Source organism: Triticum dicoccoides, chromosome 3B (genome assembly GCF_002162155.2).
Source record: "Triticum dicoccoides isolate Atlit2015 ecotype Zavitan chromosome 3B, WEW_v2.0, whole genome shotgun sequence".
Classification (NCBI taxonomy): Eukaryota; Viridiplantae; Streptophyta; class Magnoliopsida; order Poales; family Poaceae; genus Triticum; species Triticum dicoccoides.
The window spans coordinates 659,692,152-659,717,553 of record NC_041385.1 but is presented as its reverse complement, the minus strand read 5'-3'; the positions used below and the strand labels follow the sequence as shown (position 1 = coordinate 659,717,553).

At 44.3% G+C, this 25,402-nt stretch overlaps 1 pseudogene; it reads right to left on the bottom strand.

Moving 5' to 3' along the window:
• Positions 1-18,319, bottom strand: part of LOC119279762 — a 60,240-nt pseudogene extending 41,921 nt beyond the window's left edge.
• Between the last annotated feature and the right edge of the window lie 7,083 nt (positions 18,320-25,402).

Sequence of the window (25,402 nt, the reverse complement as noted above, 5' to 3'; positions counted from 1 at the left end):
CTTGAGAATATTATGGCAATTATGATTAGTTCTTGCTTAATTCCAAAACGGATCCTTACACGAGTTTATATAATCCTCCTAATAAGATAATTGGGCTAAGCCCCTAATAACGATAAGATAGAGTGGGCCACAACTAACTGGGCTAAGCCCCTAATATGCCGGTTGATACGTCTCCAACGTATCTATAACTTTTTGATTGTTCCATGCTATTATATTACCTGTTTTGGATGTTTATGGGCTTTACTTTACACATTTATATCATTTTTGGGACTAACCTTCTAACCGGAGGCCCAGCCCATATTGTTGTTTTTTTGCCTATTTCAGTGTTTCGAAGAAAAGGAATATCAAACAGAGTCCAAACAGAATGAAACCTTCGGGAGCGTGATTTTTGGAACGAACGTGATTCAGAGGACTTGGAGTGCAAGTCAAGAAACAGTCGAGGCGGCCACGAGGGTGGAGGGCGCGCCCACCCCTACTGGGCGCGCCCCCTATCTCGTGGGCCCCTCGGGCGGCCACCGACCTACTTCTTCCTCCTATATATACCCACGTACCCCGAGAACATCAGAATAAGCCACGAAACCAAATTATACCACCGCAACCTTCTGTATCCGCGAGATCCCATCTTGGAGCCTTCGTCGGCGCTCCGCCGGAGGGGGAATCGACCACGGAGGGCATCTACATCAACACCATAGCCCCTCCGATGAGTTGTGAGTAGTTTACCACAAACCTTCGGGTCCATAGTTATTAGCTAGATGGCTTCTTCTCTCTTTTTGGATCTCAATACCATGTTCTCCTCGATCTTCTTGGAGATCTATTCGATGTAACTCTTTTTGCGGTGTGTTTGTTGAGATCCGATGAATTGTGGGTTTATGATCAAGTTTATCTATGAGAAATATTTGAATCTCCTCTGAATTCTTTTATGTGTGATTAAGTTATCTTTGCAAGTCTCTTCGAATTATCTGTTTTGTTTGGCCTACTAGATTGATCTTTCTTGCAATGGGAGAAGTGCTTAGCTTTGGGTTCAATCTTGCGGTGTCCTTTCCCAGTGATAGCAGGGGTAGCAAGGCAGGTATTGTATTGTTGCCGTCGAGGATAAAAAGATGGGGTTTATATCATATTGCATGAGTTTATCCCTCTACATCATGTCATCTCTCTTAATGCATTACTCCATTCTTTATGAACTTAATACTCTAGATGCATGCTACATAGCGGTCGATGTGTGGAGTAATAGTAGTAGATGCAAGCAGGACTCGGTCTACTTGTCAGGGACGTGATGCCTATATACATGATCATGCCTAGATAATCTCATAATTATTCGCTTTTCTATCAATTGCTCGATAGTAATTTGTTCACCCAACGTAATACTTATGCTATCTTGAGAGAAGCCACTAGTGAAACCTATGGCCCCGGGGTCTATCTTTTATCATATAATCTTTCAACCTACTTTTATTTGCATCTTTACTTTTCCAATCTATATCATAAAATACCAAAAATATATTTATCTTATCATACTATCTCTATCAGATCTCACTTTCGCAAGTGGCCGTGAAGGGATTGACAACCCCTTTATTACGTTGGTTATGAGTTCTTTGTTTGTTTGTGTAGGTGCGTGGGACTTTTGAGGAGCCTCCTACTGGATTGATACCTTGATTCTCAAAAACTGAGGGAAATACTTACGCTACTATTGCTGCATCACCCTTTCCTCTTCAAGGAAAACCAACGCAAGCTCAAGACGTAGCAAGAAGGATTTCTGGCGCCGTTGCCGGGGAGGTCTTCGCTCAAAACAAGACATACCAAGTATCCATCACAAACTCATCTCCCTCGCATTTACATTATTTGCCATTTGCCTCTCGTTTTCCTCTCCCCCACTTCACCCTTGCTGTTTTATTCGCCCTCTCTTTCCCAATCTTCTCCTCTCTCTTTCGTTTGCCTTTTTGTTTGCCTGTGTGTTGGATTACTTGTCGCCATGGTGCAAGATAATACCAAATTGTGTGATTTCTCCAATACCAATAATAATGATTTCCTTAGTACTTCGATTTCTCCTCTTAATGATGTTGATTCTTGTGAGATCAATACTGCTTTGCTGAATCTTGTTATGAAAGATCAATTCGACGACCTTCCTAGTGAAGATGCCGCTACCCATATAAACAACTTTGTTGATTTGTGTGAGGTGCAAAAGAAGAAAGATACGGATAACGATATTGCTAAATTGAAGTTATTTCTGTTTTCACTTAGAGATCGTGCTAAAGTTTGGTTTTCGTCTTTGCCTAAAAATAGTATTGATTCTTGGAACAAGTGCAAAGATGCTTTTATCTCTAAATATTTTCCTCCCGCTAAGATCATCACTATTAGGAACGATATTATGAATTTTAAACAACTTGATCATGAGCATGTTGCCCAATCTTGGGAAAGAATGAATTTGCAATTGCCCTACTCATGGTTTGAATATATGGATGATCATACAAATTTTTTATGCCGGATTGAATTTTGCTTCTAGAAATCTTTTAGATTCGGCCGCGGGAGGCACGTTTATGGAAATCACTTTAGTAGATGCTACAAAACTTCTTGAGAATATTATGGCTAATTATTGTCAATGGCACACCGAAAGATGTACTAGTAAAAAAAGTGCATGCTATAGAAGAAATTAATGTTTTGAATGGAAGGATGGATGAACTTATGAATTTGTTAGGAACTAAGAGTGCTCCTCTCGATCCCAATGATATGCCTTTGTCTACTTTGATTGAGAATAATAATGAATCTATGGATGTGAATTTTGTTGGTAGGAATAGTTTTGGAAACAATGCTTGTAGAGGAAACTTTAATCCTAGACCGTTACCTAGTAATTCCTACAATAATTCTTATGGTAATTTTAATAAGATGCCCTCTGATTTTGAGAACAGTGTGAAAGAATTTATGATCTCCCAAAAGAATTTTAATGCCTTGCTTGAAGAAAAATTGCTCAAAGTTGATGATTTGGCTAGGAACATTGATAGACTTTCGCTTGATGTTGATTCTCTGAAACTTAGATCTAATCCTCCTAAGCATGATATCAATGAGTCTCTCAAAGCTATGAGAATTTCCATTGATGAGTGTAAAGAAAGAACCACTAGATTGCGTGCTAAGAAAGATTGCTTTATAAAGGCATGTTCTTCTAATTTCCATCAAAATAATGATGAAGATCTTAAAGTTATTGATGTGTCCCCTATTAAATCTTTGTTTTGCAATATGAATCTTAATAATGACGGGACTAGAGATGAGTCAACTTAAGTTAAAAGGCGTCCCAATGATTCGGAGTTTTTAGATCTTGATGCTAAATTTGGTAAAAGTGGGATTGGAGAGGTCAAGACTTTAAATATTATTGAACCCACTATCTTGGATTTCAAGGAATTTAATTATGATAATTGTTCTTTAGAAGGTTGTATTTCCTTGTTGCAATCCGTTGTGAATTCTCCTCATGCTTATAGTAAAAATAAAGCTTTTACCAAACATATTGTTGATGCCTTGATGCAATCTTTTGATGAAAAACTTAATTTGGAAGTTTCTATACCTAGAAGACTTAATGATGAGTGGGAACCTACTATAAAGATTAAAACTAAAGATCATGAGTGTTATGCTTTATGTGATTTGGGTGCTAGTGTTTCCATGATTCCGAACACTTGATGTGATATTCTAGGTTTCCATGATCTTGATGATTGCTCTTTAAATTTGCACCTTGCGAATTCCACCATTAAAAAGCCAATGGGAAGAATCAATGATGTTCTCATTGTTGCAAATAGAAATTTGGTGCCCGTAGATTTTATCGTTCTTGATATAGATTGCAATCTTTCTTGCCCTATTATTCTTGGTAGACCTTTCCTTAGAACGATTGGCGCGATTATTGATATGAAGGAAGGGAATATTAGATTCCAATTTCCATTAAGGAAAGGCATGGAGCACTTTCAAAGAAAGAAAGTTAAATTGCCTTATGAATCTATCATGTGAGCTACTTATGAATTGAGTGCCAAAGATGGCACTACTTATATCTATCTTCGCTTTTATGCCTAGCTAGGGGCGTTAAATGATAGCGCTAGTTGGGAGGCAACCCAATTTTATTTGTGTTTTTTTGTTTTTATTCCTGTTTAGTAATAAATTTTGCATCTACCTTATGTTTAGATGTGTTTTTATGTTTTAATTAGTGTTTGTGCCAAGTAGAACCTATAGGATAACCTATGGTGATAGTTAATTTGATTCTGCTGAAAAACAGAAACTTTGCACGCACGAACTTAGTTTTGTTAATTAACAGAAATGTACTTTTGCGTTGATTCGTTCTGCTGTAGATCAATAGACAAATTGCCCAGGACTTCCTATTTTGGTAGGAGTTTTTAGACTTCCAGAAGTATTCGAGGGTTACAGATTGCTACAGACTGTTCTGTTTTTGATAGATTCTGTTTTTTGTGTGTTGTTTGCTTATTTTGATGCATCTATGGCTAGTATTAAGTAGTATGAAACATAGAGAACTTGAAATACAGTAGGTTTAAAACCAATATAAATAAAGAATGAGTTCATTACAGTACCTTATGTGGTGGTTTTGCTTTCTTTCACTAACGGAGCTTATGAGATTTCCTATTGAGTTTTGTGTTGTGAAGTTTTCAAGTTTTGGGTAAAGATTTGATGGACTATGGAATAAGGAGTGGAAAAAGCCTAAGCTTGGGGATGCCCATGGCACCCCAAGATATTCAAGAATAGCCAAAAGCCTAAGCTTGGGGATGCCCCCGGAAGGCATCCCCTCTTTCGTCTTCGTTCATTGGTAACTTTACTTGGAGTTATATTTTTATTCGCCACATGATATGTGTTTTGCTTGGAGCATCGTGTACGATATTAGTTTTTGCTTTTAGTTTTCCCCAATCATCCTTTCTGTACACACCTTTTGGGAGAAGCCCACTTGATTGGAATTTATTAGAATACGCTATGTGCTTCACTTATATTTTTTGACCTTGATAGTTTTTGCTCTAGTGCTTCACTTATATCTTTTAGAGCACGGAGGTGGCTTAATTTTGTAGAAATTGCTAGTCTGTCATGCTTCACTTATATTATTTTTAGAGTCTCTTAGAACAACATGGTATTTGCTATGGTTATAAAATTGGTCCTAGAATGGTAGGCATCCAAGTTCGGTATAATAAAAACTATCATAGAAAGTGAATTGGATGCTATGATCAATTTGAAACTTGATAATTGTTTTGATATATTAGAGGTGGTAATATTAGAGTCATGCTAGTTGGGTGATTATGAATTTAAAGAATACTTGTGTTGAAGTTTGTGATTGTCGTAGCATGCACGTATGGTGAACCGCTTTGTGATGAAGTTGGAGCACAATTTTATTTATTGATTGTATTCCTTATGAGTGGCGGTTGGGGACGAGCGATGGTCTTTTCCTACCAATCTATCCCCCTAGGATCATGCGCGTAATGCTTTGTTTTTGATGACTTGTAGATTTTTGCAATAAGTACATGAGTTCTTTTTGACTAATGTTGAGTCCATGGATTATATGCACTCTCACCCTTCCACCATTGCTAGCCTCTCTTGTGCCGCGCAACTTTCGCCAGTACCATACACCCACCATATACCTTCCTCAAAATAGCCACAATACCTACCTATTATGGCATTTCCATAGCCATTCCGAGATATATTGCCATGCAACTTTCCACCATTCCGTTTATATGACACACATCATCATTGTCATATTGCTCTTTGCATGATCATGTAGTTGACATCGTATTTGTGGCTAAGCCACCTTCATAATTTTCATACATGTCACTCTTGATTCATTGCATATCCCGGTACACCACTGGAGGCATTCATATAGAGTCATATCTTGTTCTAAGTATTGAGTTGTAATCTTGAGTTGTAAGTAAATAAAAGTGTGATGATCTTCATTATTAGAGCATTGTTCTAGTGAGGAAAGGATGATGGAGACTATGATTCCCCCACAAGTCGGGATGAGACTTCATACTTTAAAAAAAATAAGAAAGAGAAAAATAAAAAAAGAAAGGCCAAAAAAAGAGGAGGCCCAAAAAATGGAAAAAAAAGAAAAAAAACATAAAAATGAGAGAAAAAGAGCGAAGGGACAATACTACTATCCTTTCTACCACACTTGTGCTTCAAAGTAGCACCATGATCTTCATGATAGAGAGTCTCCTATGTTGTCACTTTCATATACTAGTGGGAATTTTTCATTATAGAACTTGGCTTGTATATTCCAATGATGGGCTTCCTCAAAATGCCCTAGGTCTTCATGAGCAAGCAAGTTGGATGCACACCCACTTGGTTTCCTTTGTTGAGCTTTCATACATTTATAGCTCTAGTGCATCCGTTGCATGACAATCCCTACTCACTCACATTGATATCTATTAATGGGCATCTCCATAGCCCGTTGATACGCCTAGTTGATGTGAGACTATCTTCTTCCTTTTTGTCTTCTCCACAATCACCATTCTATTCCACATATAGTGCTATGTCCATGGCTCACGGTCATGTATTGCGTGAAAGTTGAAAAAGTTTGAGATTACTAAAGCATGAAACAATTGCTTGGCTTGTCATCGGGGTTGTGCATGATTAAATACTTTGTGTGATGAAGATAGAGCAACAGCCAGACTATATGATTTTGTAGGGATAACTTTCTTTAGCCATGTTATTTTGAGAAGACATGATTGCTTTGATGAGTATGGTTGAAGTATTGCTATTTCTTATGTCAATATGGACTTTTATTTTGAATCATTTGGATCTGAACATTCATGCCACAATAAAGAAATTACATTGAGAATTTTGCTAGGTAGCATTCCACATCAAAAATTCTATTTTTATCATTTACGTACTCGAGGACGAGCAGGAATTAAGCTTCAGATGCTTGATACGTCTCCATCGTATCTATAATTTTTTATTGTTCCATACTATTATATTACCCGTTTTGGATGTTTAAGGGCTTTACTTTACACATTTATATCATTTTTGGGACTAACCTACTAACCGGAGGCCCAGCCCGTATTGCTATTTTTTTGCCTATTTCAGTGTTTCGAAGAAAAGGAATATCAAACGGAGTCCAAACGGAATGAAACCTTCAGGAGCGTGATTTTTGGAACGAACGTGATCCAGAGGACTTGGAGTGTAAGTCAAGAAGCAGTCGAGGCGGCCACGAGGGTGAAGGGCGCGCTCACCCCTACTAGGCGCACCCACCCTATCTCATGGGCCCCTCGGACGGCCACCGACCTACTTCTTCCTCCTATGTATACCACGTACCCCGAGAACATCAGAACAAGCCACGAAAACCTAATTCCACCGCCGCAACCTTCTGTATCCGCGAGATCCCATCTTGGAGCCTTCCCCGGTGCTCCGTCGGAGGGGGAATCGACCATGGAGGGCTTCTACATCAACACCATAGCCCCTCCGATGAGTTGTGAGTAGTTTACCATAGACCTTCGGGTCCATAGTTATTAGCTAGATGGCTTCTTCTCTCTTTTTGGATCTCAATACCATGTTCTCCTCGATCTTCTTGGAGATCTATTCGATGTAACTCTTTTTGCGGTGTGTTTGTCGAGATCCGATGAATTGTGGGTTTATGATCAAGTTTATCTATGAGAAATATTTGAATCTCCTCTGAATTCTTTTATGTGTGATTAAGTTATCTTTGCAAGTCTCTTCGAATTATCAGTTTGGTTTGGCCTACTAGATTGATCTTTCTTGCAACGGGAGAAGTGCTTAGTGTCGGTGTCAAAATCGGCGGATCTCAGGTAGGGGGTCCCGAACTGTGCGTCCAAGGCTAATGGTAATAGGAGGCAGGGGACACGATGTTTTACCCAGGTTCGGGACCTCTGGATGGAGGTAATATCCTACTTCCTGCTTGATTGATCTTGATGATATGAGTATTACAAGAGTTGATCTACCACGAGATCGTAGAGGCTAAACCCTAGGAGCTAGCCTATGATTATGATTGTTGTTGTCCTACGGACTAAATCCTCCGGTTTATATAGACACAGGAGGGGCTAGGATTACATAAAGTCAGTTATAGAGAAGGAGATCTACATATTCGAATATCCAAGCTTGCCTTCCACGCAAAGGAGAGTCCCATCCGGACACGGGACAAAGTCTTCAATCTTGTATCTTCATAGTCGAATAGTCCAGCCAAAGTATATAGTCCGGCTGTCCGAGGACCCCTTAATCCAGGACTCCCTCAGTAGCCCCTGAACCAGGCTTCAATGACGATGAGTCCGGCGCGCAGATTGTCTTCGGCATTGCAAGTCGTGTTCTTCTCCGAATACTCCATAGACGATTTATAACACGAGAATCGTGTCCGTCTCTGCAAAACAAATTCCACATACCACCGAAGAGAATACAATATTCCACAGATCCAATCTGCTGACAGCTTTTTATAGCATGACGTCATACCATGACCCAGTCATTATTCCAACTGTTTTCATAACCTGTTGACGCACATGTCGCGAGGCGGTTTTATCAGCACGTCCTGTCGAAGCAGAGATCGTGTCCCCTCATTGCGGGATTATCATTAATATGGGTGCGAGTAACCCAACCGTGCCATCATCGTGGCGCTTGGAGAAATAAGCATTTTTAGAGGGCAAGTGGGGAGGCGCAGGATCTTTGCTGCCTTTATAAGGGGATAAGAACCTTCCCTTTCACCCATGCCCTTCTCTACTCATCCATTCCTTTCCGCTCGAGCCCTAGTGCCCAAGAGCTCCTCTTCTCCACCCAAAAAGGCTTCCCGAAGATGTCCGGATCTGGATCAAGAGGCAAGTGGATGGCCTCTACCGTCCGGGAGAAGGATATCAAAAAGCTTCGGGGGGGCGGGTATCTGGCCAAGAGAATTGGCCACCGTCTTCCGACGGCGGGACAGATCGTCCCCACCTCGGAACCCCACGAGAGGGTGGTATTTTCCCTCACTTTGTCCGCGGGCTAGGGTTTCCGCTCCACCCATTTGTTCGCCGCATCATGTACTCCTACGGGATTGATTTCCATGATCTATCCCCAAATTCCTTCCGCAACATCTCGACATTCATAGTCATGTGCGAGGCCTTTCTCCGCGTTCCGCCGCACTTCGGCTTATGGCTAAAGGTTTTTAATGTAAAGCCCAAGGTAGTGAGTGGCGAGCATGCCGAATACGGAGGTGCCATGGTGAGTAAGATGCCCAATGTTACATGGCCGATCGGGACTTTCAATGATTCCGTCAAGGAGTGGTAGCAGCAGTGGTTCTACATCACTGAGCCGCGTGGCAAGGAGTTGACCGCCATTCCAGAGTTCAGATCCGGTGCCCCCCTGCGACTTATGTCCTGGCACAAGAAGGGCTTGTGCTGGGCTTCGTTTGACGAGCTATCAGAGCTCCAAACATGCATCCAAGAGATGGAAGACAAGAGCGTCAATCTCGTCAATGCAGTCCAGGTGATGTTGGTTCGTCGGATTCTACCATGTTAACACCGAGCTTGCAATCTATGGGAGTTCGACCCGGCCAAGCACCAGACCCTACTAGAACTCTTTGGCTCTATGCACAAAGACATCTGGAAGGTGCTTTTTAAGTCCGACAAACCATGGCCGGACTCCACTGAGGACCGGGGCTACCAACTGTCCCGCCCCGCAAGTTCGGTAAGCAACTGAATGTTTGATAATTCATGTGTTCTATCCGTACATCCTGATGAAAATACTTAACGTATCTCCCATCATTTTCCTAGGGCTGGGCGAACAAGGCGGGGCGGATCTACTGTCCAGCCCCTCTGCCAGAAGAATTAGCCGGCCCACTTCTGATGAAGATGTTGGTCCCAGCACCATATAAAGCGCCGAAGAAGAAGACCGAAAAGGAGGCCAAGAAGACCAGGGCGGCCTCCGTCGCCGTGGTGCCACAGACACAAAATCCAAAGACTCCAATGCCCATTCTTCCTCCGAATAGGACGGGGAGGAGGAGGACGAATCCCCCGTAGGGGGAAACAAGAAAAGAACGGCCTCCAACTACTTGGAGGCCTATTCGCCTAAGAGGGGAAAAACTCCTCTTCAAGAGGAGTCCACTGGCGCCACCGATAGTAGCCCGGAGTGGGGTCCCAGGGCCGAGCCCCTGGTGAATTCGTAAGTATAAAATCCAAACACACACATGCGTCCGGACTTGTCATGGCATCACATTCTAATCTGAGCCGTGCTTATTCTTTTCAGCCCGGCGAAGCCCCGTGCCGAACAATCCTCGTCAGAAGATCTGCTGGATTCGGACGCTATGGAGAGAAGGACACCCCCGAAGGCCTCCTCGTCCAAACGTAGGAATGAAACTGAGGTTTCGTCCCAGAAAAACCCAGGCCACGGAGGTGGGGAGAAGGTCGCAAAGGCGGCGCCAGGAGGCCATACTTCTGGGGCCGTTCACACGGGAGAGAAAGCTCCCGTGGGTGTCGATGGCGGGGGTCATATTGAATTCGGACCCAAGGTGAACATGGTTCTAGAGACCCATAATGTCCTCGAGTCAGACAGACAGCCTCCACCAACTGGAGGAGGTATGCCTGCTCCACCGGTCGCCTCTGTCCAACCAGAGGTGCCGAATACTTTATTGCCGGCGCTGAGGGGTGCCTCCATCGTTGATGAACACCGTGCCCTCATGGGTGCTATGATCGAGAAGATTCAGTCCGCTGAGAATGGACTGAATGAATCCTGTATCAGCCTCATAAGAGGCTTTGACGTATGTTTTATGAGTTTTTGGGAGAGTGTCATGGTATAGATAGTAGCCCCTGATACACTGTTCGGTAAAAGAAAGAACCAGACAGAGGATCAAATTCATGTTCGCAGGAGACTCACTTGATGACATTTATCACTCTTTTTAACCAGCAGGCATCTGTAGCGACTGCCGCCTCTCAAGTTGTGGAAGTATCTAGGCTGAGGCATAGTCTGGAGCGGGCCGAAGGAGAACTTGGCCAAGTGAAGAGACAGTTGGAGGATACTCAAGGTATGTAGAGACCTTGTTTATGTAGCACAAATGAATAAGTGTACATGATGGAAATATGTTTATAATGTGCTCTAGGAGCGACGGCCAAAATTGAGGCTCTCAGGAGGGCTATGGCTGAAGCCGAGAAGAAGGAAGCCGCAGAGTAGGCTCGTCGTGAGAAACATGAGCCTAGAGTTATTAAGGCTGAGCAAGAGCTTCAAGTGGCCATGCAGAAATGCGAGACCTTGGAGCAGAGTTTAGCAGGGAAAGAATCCGAACTCTCCCAGGCTCGCCAAGCCGCAAGTGATGCCCCGGGGGAAGCCAAAGGTGCCCTGAAGGAAATCCAGGAGGCGAGGAAGATTGAGGCTGGTAAGGCTTTTTCTGTACAAAGCAAGTATTGGAGATGAAAAAAATTAAATTTGACAACTTGAGTTTTGATGTATACAGGGGTATTTGCGGAGCTGCCGCGCAGCATATCTGACGCCACCCAATTCTACTGAGCCAAAGGTGGGAATAATGCGGATAAGCTCTTCTGGATGCAGAATCTGGCGCCGAATTATCCGGTGCCTTTCTCCGATCAGCTGAAGCAGTTGGTCGAGCTGCATAAGGCGGCCGAGTTAGCCATGAAGGATTTAATTATCCGGTTGTGGCCTACTGAGCCGATTCCAAGCAGCTACTTCGGACTCGTGAAGCGGCTTGTAAGTGTCTGCCCTCGACTTGAAGTCATCAAGCAGTCGGTCTGCATAGAAGGTGAGCGAATGGCCTTCGCCCGTGCCAAGGTGCATTGGGGGAAGATGGATGAAAAGCTGATGACCGAGGGACCGCCGGAGGGCCGGGGAAGGAGCACCGCAAGCCCGAACTGTATTATGAAGGTGACTTGAAAGGGGCCCACCTTGCAGCGGAGCAATGCACCAAGGACATTATATTTCCATAAATACGGTCATGTTCGTCCTTTGTAATATTTGAACAAGGGCATTCTTATCGTCTATTGCTTGTTGTTTGAAAGTTTTTCCTCTTGTGCGGCTGTTTTATATATTAATCCTGAGAGTCGGCCAGTCGTCGGCTTCCGCCCCCACGTAGTGAGTGGGGGTGTTCGGGATAAACCTGAGCACTCTTTATCCCAATTTTGGGTCCCTAAAGGAGGTGTTCAGCACAGCGAACCAGGCAAATCAGACAATAGGGCTTTATCGCTCTCACTTAGCCATAGGAGCTGTTACAAGGAAGGTAGGCGCAGCCCCTGGTGTTCGGAAGACCACACTAGGGGCTTTATAAGCGCCTGATCGGAAAAGGCTGATCCATCACACGCTGCATTGATTATAGCATTATGCGGAAGGAATCCTTAAAGATTTTAGAACCTCTCGAATAGCGGACCAACTCTCGCTACATCATGACAGTCAGTTTTCGGCTTTCTCTACTAAGGTGCTCGTCCGGAAGAACCGGGACACAATCGCAGTAGTTCTCCCAGTGATACCTTACCTGATGTAGTAGAACGTAAGGTACGAAACATAGGAGCCAGGCAAACCCAACTATTGACCCAAGACATGATTCGGAGTTGATGCATATAATGCTATAAGTTCGGGGTGCCGGACTACCGTGAAGGTGTTCAGACTTTTTTGCCGTAGTATGGGCATGACGAAGCCCCTGGCATATTAAGGCGTATCGCAATAAGCAGCTGCCTTTTAACAAAAGAGTTTTAAATAAGAAATAGCAGTAGGTGAGCATCACGTAAATCCACATGTTGTATTTGCATAATACGTCAATGTGTATGAGTACAGATGATGTGATAAAAAGAAATATGATTGCGGAAACTGCTGATACCCGGCGTGAGGAAGTTGTGTTCGGATCCGGGGTGTATTCGGATGATTATAGGGGAATATCTAGAGATTCCCTGACGCGCTCAAACTGTTCCCACACCATCCATCATAGCCTACGTAAAGGTGAACCAGTAAAGAAAACATAAGAAATGGTGTTGCGGCACCTGGTGGTTGAGCCGCAGTATGTGTCTTGTATTATCCTTTTCTGGAGTGTTTTTAATTAATCTCCGGGCAGGCGGGGCTGTCCTGCCGCGCGGTAGTTCGGACTCCTTTGATAGTGTCCGGGAGCTTAGTCTTCGACTCGAGGTTCGACTGTAAGGTGTCGTCCGCTGTTCTTGCTGTTAAAGCGGTGGTAGACTCTTCGGCTGTGAGGGAGAGTTTGGACCTGCCATTAACCGTGATGACGCCGCATGGACCGGGCATCTTTAATTTATGGTAGGCATAATGTGGCACCGCATTGAACCGAGTGAATGCGGTTCGTCCGAGCAGGGCCTGATGGTCACTGCGAAAGGGGACGATGTTGAAGACTAAGTCTCCGGTACGGTGATTGTCCGGAGATCCGAAGACCACTTCCAGTGTGATTAAGCCCGTGCAATAGACCTCTACATCTGGTATGATACCTTTAAAGGTGGTTTTTGTGGGCTTGACCCTTAAGGGGTTGATTCCCATTTTGCGCACTATATCCTAGTAAGGCAGGTTCAGGCTGCTGCCTCCGTCCATGAGGACACGTGTGAGATGTCGATGATAGGGTCGAGGACCAATGCGGTCGATCCGTCATGACGGATACTGGTAGGGTGGTCCCTGCGATCAAAAGTGATCAGGCAAGAGGACCATGGGTTGGACTTTGGGTCGATTGTACAGACCTCCCTGAGTGCACGTTTCCACTTGGGAATGTGGCTTGTGCATATCATATTCACCGTTTTCACCTGGGGAGGGAATTTCATCTGTCCTCCAGTATTCGGTGATCAGGGCTCTTCAGCGTTGTCGTCACTTTGAGACCCCTTCCCCTTGTTTTCGGTGTCTGTCCTGCTAGCTTGTCTAAAGACCCAGCATTCTCTATTGGTGTGGTTGGCTGGTTTTACAGGGGTGCCATGAATTTAGCATGGGCGGTCGAGTATGCGGTCAAAAACTGGACGGGCCTGAATTGTTTTTGTTGAATGGTTTCTTCCGCTGACCGGACTTAGAGCCGCTGAATCCGGCATTGACTGACATGTCTTCGGCATTATCACCATTTTTGCGGCGCTTGTGTTTTTTGCGCCGTGATTTGTCGTTGCTATCCTTGGCTTTCGATGTGCCGGGATTGCTTGCTGTATTGTTGCTACGAGCCAACCAGCTATCCTCGCCCGCGCAAAAGCGGGTCATGAGTGTTGTGAGGGCTGCCATGGACTTTGGCTTCACCTGGCCGAGATGTCGGACAAGCCAGTCGTCACGGATGTTATGCTTAAAGGCCGCTAGGGCTTCGGCATCCGGGCAGTCGACGATTTGGTTCTTTTTGGTTAGGAATCGGGTCCAAAATTTCCTGGGTGACTCTCCGGGCTGCTGGGTTATGTGACTTAGATCATCAGCATCCGGTGGTCGCACGTAAGTGCCCTGGAAGTTGTCAAGGAATGCGTTTGCCAGGTTCTCCCAACTCCCGATGGAGTTTGCCGGCAAGCTATTCAGCCAAGGCTGAGCCGGTCCCTTTAGTTTTAGTGGGAGGTACTTGATGGCATGTAGGTCATCTCCGCGGGCCATGTGAATGTGGAGGAAAACATCTTCTATCCATACTGCGGGGGTCTGTGGTACCATCATATGATTCAATGTTCACGGGTTTAAACCCTTCCGGGAATTCATGATTCATTACTTCATCCGTGAAGCATAGGGGATGTGCGGCGCCTCTGTGCTAGGCTTCATTGAATTCGGCCCGGCTAGATTTGTTAGTGTATCCGGCGTGACGATCCTTGTCATGCGTTGGGGCGCGTCCCCGTGATCCGTAGATCGATCTTGACTGTCCTGCTTTGTTTTCCAATACATCTCGCAGGTCCTTCGTGTAGCCCCTGGCCCTAGTATTATCGTTTGATTGGCGGCGGGGTGCGGTCAGGACTTTGGGCTAGTACGCCGCTTTGTCACGGCCACGGGGTGGCCGGTCAGCCGCATCATGCGCTGGTAGCATGGGCTTTAAAGCCTCTTCCTCGAGTTGAGGTAGCAGCCTGTGCTTTGGGTAGATTTTGCTAGGGCGCTCGAGTCCGTATTCCACGGCAGCCAGGACCTTGGTCCATCTGTCGGTTAGCAGATCTTGATCAGCTTGAAGCTGTTGCTACTTTTTCTTCAGGCTTTTTGCAGTGGCTATAAGCCGGTGTTTGAAGCGCTCCTGCTCGACGGGATCCTCAGGCACGATGAATTCTTCATCGCCAAGGCTCACTTCGTCTTCAAAGAGAGGCATGTAATTATCGTCCTCTGATTCTCCATCAGTTGCTATTCTTTACGGCTAGCTTGCCCATCCTCTTGCGCGGCCTGCTCGAAGCCTGGCTGGGCAGGATTGTATTTATCTTTGGCACCATCCGGATTGTTATCTCTTGTGCCGATATCACTATTTTTGCTGTGGCGGGGCTTGGAGCGGCGCAGATGACGCCGGTGTCTACATTGCTTCTCCAAGGGGTTATCTTCCGTTGCCTCATCGCCATTGTTTTCTTTAGGGGTGTCCACCATATAAATATCATATGATGAGGTGGCTATCCAGCACCCTATAGGCGGTGGTTGTTGTTCTTCTCCAGCATCGTCGTCCATACCATCAATGTCTTCGGAGTCGAAGTCAAGCACGTCGGTTAAGTCATCGACAGTGGCTATAAAGTGGGTGGTGGGTGGGAGACGAATTTCTTTGTCGTCCGCACCCCGCTCGAGCCGGACATAGTTCGGCCAAGAATCTCCTGACAAGGAAAGAGACCTTAATGAATTTAGCACGTCACCCTAGGGCGAGTGCTAAAAAATATCCACGACGGTGAACTCCATGATCGGTGCCCAATCAGATTCGATAGGCACGGACGCACGCGGTTCGGATCCTGTGGCCGGAGACGAGTCCGAGGGTCCGATGACACCACTCTCATAGGAGGAGGAATCAGTGTTCGGCTCCGACGCCGATGAGTGTGCGGCTTCCATGGCGGGGTCCATCCACCCTCCCTCGGAAGTCACGATCTGCTCCGAATTAATTACTGGTGCCCGCGCAGGCGCCAACTCCCGAATACTGTCTGATGGTAGATCAAGGGCATGCCCATTGTGACCGTTCGGCACACCTGTCATGGGCTTGAATCCATCGAAGATCAAGTCTCCATGGATGTCGGCAGTATAGTTTAAGCTTCCAAACCTGGCGTGATGGCCAGGGCCGTAGCTGTCGATCTGCTCCAGATGGCCAAGCGAGTTGGCCCGCAGTACGAAGCCGCCAAATACGAAGATCTGTTCGGGAAGAAAAACCTCCCCCTGGACCGCATCGTTGAAGATGATCGAAGGAGCCATCAAGCCTTACAGCGACGGCACAGTGGAACTCTTAATGAAAGCACCAATGTCAGTGTCAAAACCGGCGGATCTCGGGTAGGGGTCCCGAACTGTGCGTCTAAGGCTAATGGTAACAAGAGGCAGGGGACATGATGTTTTACCCAGGTTCGGGCCCTCTCGATGGAGGTAATACCCTACTTCCTGCTTGATTGATCTTGATGATATGAGTATTACAAGATTTGATCTACCACGAGATCGTATAGGCTAAACCCTAGGAGCTAGCCTATGATTATGTTTGTTGTTGTCTTACAGACTAAACCCTCTGGTTTATACAGACACCGGAGGGGCTAGGGCTACATAAAGTCATTTATAGAGAAGGAGATCTACATATCCGAATATCCAAGCTTGCCTTCCACGCAAAGGAGAGTCCCATCCGGACATGGGACGAACTCTTCAATCTTGTATCTTCATAGTCCAATAGTCCGGCCAAAGTATATAGTCCGGCTGTCCGAGGACCCCTTAATCTAGGATTCCCTCACTTAGCTTTGGGTTCAATCTTGCAGTGTCCTTTCCCAGTGACAGCAGGGGCAGCAAGGCACGTATTGTATTGTTGCCATCGAGGATAAAAAGATGGGGTTTATATCATATTGCATGAGTTTATCCCTCTACATCATGTCATCTTTCTTAATGCGTTACTCCGTTCTATATGAACTTAATACTCTAGATGCATGCTGGATAGCGGTCGATGTGTGGAGTAATAGTAGTAGATGCAGGCAGGTGTCAGTCTACTTGTCACGGACGTGATGCCTATATACATGATCATGCCTAGATAATCTCATAATTATTCGCTTTTCTATCAATTGCTCGACAGTAATTTGTTCACCCACCATAATACTTATGCTATCTTGAGAGAAGCCACTAGTGAAACCTATGGCCCACGGGTCTATCTTTTATCATATAAGCTTTCAATCTACTTTTATTTGCATCTTTACTTTTCCAATCTATATCATAAAATACCAAAAATAGATTTATCTTATCATACTATTTCTATCAGATCTCACTTTCACAAATGGCCGTGAAGGGATTGACAACCCCTTTATTGCGTTGGTTGCGAGTTCTTTGTTTATTTGTGTAGGTGCGTGGGACTTTTGAGGAGCCTCCTACTGGATTGATACCTTGGTTCTCAAAAATTGAGGGAAATACTTACGCTACTATTGCTGCATCACCCTTTCCTCTTCAAGGAAAACCAACGCAAGCTCAAGACAAGTTCAAATATATGAAGAAAATTCAAATAGGAACTTATGGTTTAAAAGATGGGGATGATCTAATTTAGTAAAGGTGAAATAAAAGGTTGGATTTAACCTGAGAGAGAGAGAGAGAGACAGAGAGACACGCGCGCACACACACACACACAGAGAGAGAGACCACTGTCATATTTCTGCCATGCATCCATGCCAAAGACAAATAATGGGGACCACTAGCTATATTTTGATGATGTATACTAGTGTATAGTAGAAAATATGAATAAAGCGGTCCCACCTGCATGCATCTTGATGCAAGGAATCAATGGAAGATTTCTTGCTGCTAGGTAGCATCACCGCGCAAAAAGTCTTTTTGCCATTCCCCACCATTGGCTGGACAGGAAGCTGCTGTGCGGGACGTGCGACCTGAGGTTGGGCATGCACTGGTTGGGGATCCCAGTTGATCTCAGCCCATACCTCCTCCACCGTCTTCCGACACAGCGGGGGAGGCAAGGAGAAGGACCTCTGTCGGCATACGCCACTTCATCCTGCATCCCTGCCACCTCCGCTTCCACTAGCACCCACCAAAGGAGCCTCCTCCATTCCCACCAAGCCAACACCGATGGCCGCTTGGAATTCCTCGACATTCCATATGTTGCTCATGAACTCGTCCATGTTCATGGACCCAAATCCCCCACCCCCACCTCGCACGCCAAGTATTGCAGCTCGTCAAGCGTCAGCGTGAAGATCAAAGACTGCAGCACTGGTGCAACCGTCTACTCCTCACCTTCGAGAATGCGTGGGTGTGAGACGACTTCTTCTTCGGAGAACTTCATGTCCGTGCTCATCTCTGACGCCATCCTATCTCTCCACTATGGTCTCTACGTACGCTTTTGCGTGCTTGTGGTGTGTGGTTCAGTCTTGTGCGTCGTGACACCCTATTTATAGCCTGCCGCATGCAAGAGATAAGCATCAATTAAAGCATTAAATAGCTATTAAATTCATGTGATTGGTAAAAAAGGTGAGCTCTAGATAGATAGATACAGAGTAGGTCGTTCGTCTCGTACTAGATAGATAGGGAGCTCCCAAAGCGCCAAACATTCACAAGATGCAGCTACCGTAGCGCCGCAACGGGGCATCACCTTCTTGTTGTTGACGTTCTGGACTATTCCATCATCTTCTCCACCAGCTATAAAAATAATCAAGACCAAAAGTTGTTACCATTAGCACGCTCACATTAACTGTTTTAAGACTAGGCAATTATTTTGTTGCAAGCAATTGGCAAGTTATGGTAAGTGTGGGAGGGTTTTTTTCTTGGAAAAGAAGGATCACCCCTAGCCTCCGATGCACACATCCATAAGAGTATGAGGGTTGATGATCGCTATCATGGTTGGCCAACGAGGGAGCACAGCTGAAGGCTAGTCGGACCATCAAGCAGCAAGTCACGATGGAGGGGGAAAGTGGATCGACTACCCAAGAACTGTTTGAATGACTAAAATTTCACCGCTGCGGCAAAGTGTGCCTACTTGATTAAACTCAACTCGTGTGTCATCTCCACTTCTTCACAAGAGAGGAAAGGTGAAGTCTCCCGCACACATATCTGAAATGGACCACACACATAGCATCACGTCATATTAAAACTCAAGTACACATCAACATATTGCTAATTTCCTTTTGTTCCATTTGTTCGAAGTTTCTCACAAACCCATCATCATCTAATAACAGTAACTACAACACAAGTTCACTTGCTTGACCACATAAATATTGACATTTTGTTCCTTATGGGTTTTAGGTACTACTAGTAAATTACCATACCATCACGCTCCGAAAAAAGGTAACTATTATCAACACCAGAATTATTGTTGTGGCTCCATTAAAAACACAAAAAATCTAGAATGCAAGTCATGCCGGTCCTCCTACTGGAACGACTGTAGAAGTTGAATGCCGGATCACTATTCACCGGATGCAGCTACCGCAGTGCCGCAAGAGAGCACCACCCTTCTTGGTGTTGACGTTCTCCTTGGACTATCCCATCATCTTCTCCACAAGTTGTAAGAAAACATGACCAGAAGGTGTTTTCTTTAGCACGCATATATTAACTTTGGCAAGCATAGCAACTAGGTTGTTCGAAGGAATTGGCAAATTGTGATTGCTGTAGAATTGTATTTTTTTCTTAGAAAAGGAGGATCACCCCTGCCCTTCGATGCACACATCCATAATATTATGGGGTTGGATGACCGCCGTCATGGTTTGCCAACCAGGGTGCGCAACTGAAAGCTAGCCCGATTCTCAAGCAACGAGCCGCAATGGAGGGGAAAGGGGATCAAGTACAAAGCATTGCAATTGGTGACCACCATCAATTCTAACGGGATCTTGTGTGACCATTGATTGGAATAACTCAAATGTCACTTGATTTAAAAAATATTTGAATCGCTCAAATTTCACCAACGCGGCAAAGTGCGACTACGTGACTAAACTTAACTTGTGTGTCATTCCACTTCTTCATAAGGGAGCAAAGGCGAAGACTCCCACACAAACACATTTGAAATGGACCACACACATAACATCACATATTAAAGCACGAGTACACATCAACATATTGCTAATTTCTATTTGCTCCTTTCATCTGAAGTTTCTGACAAACCCATCATCACCTATTAACAGTAAGAACAACACAACTTCACTTGCTTGACCAGATAAACACTGACATTTGGCTTCTTATGGGTTTTAGGCAATACTAGTAAATTATTATACCATCCCGCTCCAAAAACAAGAGGTGACTACAATCAACACCACAATTGTCATTGTAGATGCATCCAACACACAAAACGGCCAGAATGCAGGTCCTCATCCTCCTCCTACCAGATCAGCTAATGAAGCTTAACGGCGGGTCAACGTTCACCAGATGCAGCTGCCACAGTGGAGCGACAAGGCACCACCGTTCTTGGCATTTATTTTCACCATGGAATATTCCACCATCTTCAACCCTAGCTGTAAAAAAAATCACGACCACAGGGTGTTACCATCAGCACGCTCACATTAAATTTTTTAAGACTTGGCAATTTGGTTGTAGCAAGCGATTGGCAAATGATGGTAAGTGTGGGAGGGTTTTTCTGAGAAAAGGGGGACTCCGATGTGCACACCATAAAAGTATGAGGGTTGATGATCGCATTCATGGTTGGCAAACAAAGGAGCCGAACTGAAGGCTAGCCGGACCCTCAAGCAGTGAGCCGCGATGAAGGGCAAAGGGTATCGACTACCCAAGCATTGCAATGCGTGACCACCGTAAAGTCTCACGGGATCCCACGTAACCACTGATTTGAAAACCTCAAATTTCACCAGATTTAGAAACTATTTGATTTCTCAAATTTCATCGATACGACAAAGTGCGCCTACGTGACTAAACTCAACTCGTGTGTCATCTCCACTTCTTCATAAGAGAGCAAACATGAAGAATCCCACACATGCATCCGAAATGGATCACATACATAACATCGTATCATACTAAAGCATGAGTATAAATCAACATATTACTAATTTTCTTTTCTTCCTATATCTGAAGTTTCTAACAAACCCATCATCACCTATAAACAACAACAACTCAAGTTCACTTCCTTGACCAGATAAACACTGAAATTCAGGTCCTTACTGGTTTTAGGTACTACTATGAAATTGCTATACCATCCCGCTCCGAAAACAAATGGTAACTACTATCAACACCAGAATTGTTGTTGTCGTTGCATAAAACACACAAAACGGCCAGAATGCAAGTCCTCCTCATCCTCCTGCCAGCACAGCTATGGAAGCTCAAAGGTGGGTTGTCGTTCACCAGATGTAGTTGCCACAGTGCCGCGACATGATGCCACCCTTCTTGGCATTGACGTTCTCATTGGACGGTTAGATCATCTTCTCCAAGAGCTGTAAAAAAATATCACGACCACAGGGTGTTACCATCAGCACGCACACAATAACTGGTTTTAGACTTGGCAATTAGGTTTTTGCGAGCAATTGGCAAATGATGGTAAGTGTAGGATGGTTTTTTTCTTAGAAAAGTGTGATCACCCCTGGCCTCCGATGCACACAACTATATGAGTATGCAGGTTGATGATCGCCGTCATGGTTGGCCAACCAGGGAACATGTGAAGGCTAGTCAAACCCTTGAGCTGCGAGCCACAACGGAGGGGAAAGGGAATCGACTACCCAAGCGTTATAATGGGTGATCACCGTCAAGCCTCACAGGATCCCACGTGACCGCTAATTTGATAGCTCAAAATTCATTGTATTTAAAAACTATTTGAATAACTCAAATTTCAAACATGCGGCAAAGTGCACCTATGTGACTAACTCAATTCGTGTGTCATCCCCACTTCTTCGGAAGAGAGTAAAGGTGAAGAGTCCCACACACACATCCAAAATGGAACACACATGTAGCATCACATCATATTAAAGCATTAGTACATATCAACATATTGCTGATTTTGTTTTTTCGTTTGACTGAAGTTTCTAATGAACCCATCATCACCTATAAAATGTAACAACAACACAAGTTCACTTTCTGACATTTGGGTCCTTATGGGCTTTAGATACTACTATAGTAAATTACTATACCACCCCGCTCCAAAAAGAATAAATAACTATAGTATCGACACCGCAAATGTCGTTGTAGTTGCGTCAAACACACAAAAATGCCAGAATGCAAGTCTTGCTCATCCTCCTGCCAACATGACTATGGAAGTTGAATGGCAGGTAACCGTTCACGAGATGCAGCTGTCGCGGCGCCACGACAGGGCGCCATCCTTCTTAGCATTGAAATTCTCCTTGGACATACTGTTCAATCATCTTCTCCACCAACTGTAAAAAAACTACGACCATGGGCTGTTACCATCTGCACGTACACATTAACTATTTTAATACTTGCCAATTAGGTTGTTGCAAGAAATTGGCAAATGATGGTAAGTTTAGGATGCTTTTTCCCTAGAAAAAATGAGGACCACCTTTGGCCTCCCATGCACACAACCTTAATTGTATGAGGGTTGATGATCGCTCTCATGGTTGGCCTACCAGGGAGCATAACTCAAGGCTAGTCGGACCCTCAAGCAAGCCGCGACGGAGGGGAAAGGGGATCGACTACACAAGCACTCGGATGGGTGACCACCGTCAAGTCTCACGGGATCCCACGTGACCATTGATTTGAATAGCTCAAATTTCACTAGATTAAAAACTATTTAAACGCTCATATTTCACCGACACGGCAAAGTGTGCCCACGTTATTAACTCGTGCATCATCTCCACTTCTTCAGAAGAAAGCAAAGGCGAAGATACCCACACACACACACACACATCTGAATTGGACCACACACATAGCATCAGACCATATTAAAGCACGAGTGCACATCAAAATATTGCTAATTTTGTTTTCTTCCATTTCCCTGAAGTTTTTGGCAAACCCCTCATCACCTATAAATAGTAACAACAATGCAAGTTCACTTGCTTGACCAGATAAACACTGACATTTGGGTCCTTATGGTTTTCAGGTACTACTAGTAAATTACTATACCACCCCGCTCCAAAAAGAAAAGGTAACTACTATCAACACAATAATTGTCGTTGTAGTTGCATCAAACACACAAGATGGCTAGTATGCAGTTTCTATTCATCCTCCTACCGGCATAACAATAGAAGCTAAATGGCGTTCCACCGTCCTCTAGAAGAGTTGTTGCAGTGCTGCGACTGGGCGCCACCCTTCTTGGCATTGACATTCTCCTTGGACTGTTCCATCATCTTCAACACCGGGTGTAAAAAAATTACTACCACTGGGTGTTACCATAAACACACACCCATTTACTATTTAAGACTTGGCAATTGGGTTGTTGAAAGCAATTGGCAGCTTATGGTAAGTGTAGGAGGGTTTTTTTTCTTAGAAAAGGAGGATCACTCCTGGCCTCTGATTCTCACAGCCATAAGAGTATGACGGTTGATGATCGCCGTCATGGTTAGCCAACCAGGGAGCACAACTAAAGGCCAACCGGACTCTCAAGCAGCGAGCCGCGATGGAGAGGAAAGGGGGTCGACTACCCAAGCATTGCGATGGGTGACCACTGTCAAATCTCATGGAATCCTATGTGACCGATGATTTGAATAGCTCAAACTCCACTGGATTTAAAAACTATTTGAATAGCTTTCACCGACACGAAAAGTGCGCCCACGTGACTAAATTCAACTCGTGTGTCTCCACTTCTTGAGAAGAGAGAAAAGGTGAAGAGTCTCACACACACCTCCAAAATATACACACACATAGCATCACATCAATATTAAAGCGCGAGTACACATCAACATATTGCTAACTTTCTTTTGTTCCATTTGTCTAATATTTCTAAAAAATGCATCATCACCTATATATAAATAGTAACAACAACACAAGTTCACTTGCTTGACTAGATAAACACTGACATTTGGGTCCTTATGGGTTTTAGGTACCACTAGTAAATGACTATACCATGCCGCTCCCAAAAGAAAAGCTAACTACTATCAACTCTCATGGAATTTCGTCTGACCACTAATTTGAATAGCTAAAAATTCATCGGATTTAATAACTATTGACGGATCAATTTTCACTTACGCGACAAATTCCACCTACGTGACTAAACTCAACTCATGTGTCATCTCCACTTCTTCAGAAGATAGCAAAGGCAAAGACTCCAGCATACACCGAAAAATGGACCACACACATAGCATTGCATCATATTAAAGCGCGAGTACACATGACACAAAGTATGCCCCCGAGCTCATGTGCTCTCTAATGAATAGTGATATAAAAAGGTAAAAAAATCAAAAAATCCTGAATTTTTTGGTGCAAACTTTGAAAAATGTTCTCAAAGCTTGCAAATTTTATCCGGAAATAACATTCTTGGAAGTCATGGTGAAAAAGCAAAAATCGACACTCCATAAATGCTATTTTTGAAAGCATTTTGGAGTGCTGTTTTTTTTCATGACTTCCACGAATGATATTTCGGGATGAAATTTGCAAGCACCGAGAACATTTGTCAAATTTTACCCCCAAAAAAATTCAAAATTTATTGAAGTTTTATTTTTCATTTTTTTGAATTTAATATTCATTCTAAACTCAATTGAGCTCAGAAGTAGAAGGGGAGTTTCGGAGTACACATCAACATATTACTAATTTTCTTTTGTTCCATTTGTCTGAAGTTTCTAACAAACCCATCATCACCTATAAACAACAACAACAACACAAGTTTACTTGCTTGACCAGATAAACGCTGATATATGGGTCCTTATGGATTTTAGTTACCACTAGTAAATTAATATATCATCCTGCTTTGAGTAGAAAAGGTAAATACTATCAATGCCACAATTGCCGCTGCTGCTGTTGCATCAAACACACAGTCCTCCTCCTCCTACCAGCACGGCTATGGAAGTTGAATGGCGGGTCACCGTTCATCAGATGCAGCTACCGTAGCGCCGTGATAGGCCGTCACCCTTCTTGGCGTTAACGTTCTCCTTTGACTGTTCCATCTTCTTCATCAGCTGTTAAAATAATCACAACCCACCGAGTGTTACCATCAGCGCGCGCACACACACATTAACTGTTTTAAGACTTGGCAATTAGGTTCTTGCAAGAAATTGGCAAGAGGATCACCCCTCGCCTCCGATACACACAACCGTAATAACATAAAGGTTGATGATATCCGTCATGGTTGGCCAACCAGGGAGCGCAACTGAAAGCTAACCAGACCCTCAAGCAGCGAGCCGTGGAGGAGGGGAAAGGGAATCGACTACCCAAGCATGGTGATGGGTGACCACCTGTCAAGGCTCACGGGATCCCGTGTTTGAATAGCTCAAATTTTGTTGGATTTTAAAGTTATTTGAATGGGTCAAAATTCACCGACGCAGTAAAGTGCGTCTACGTGAGTGAACTCTAACCC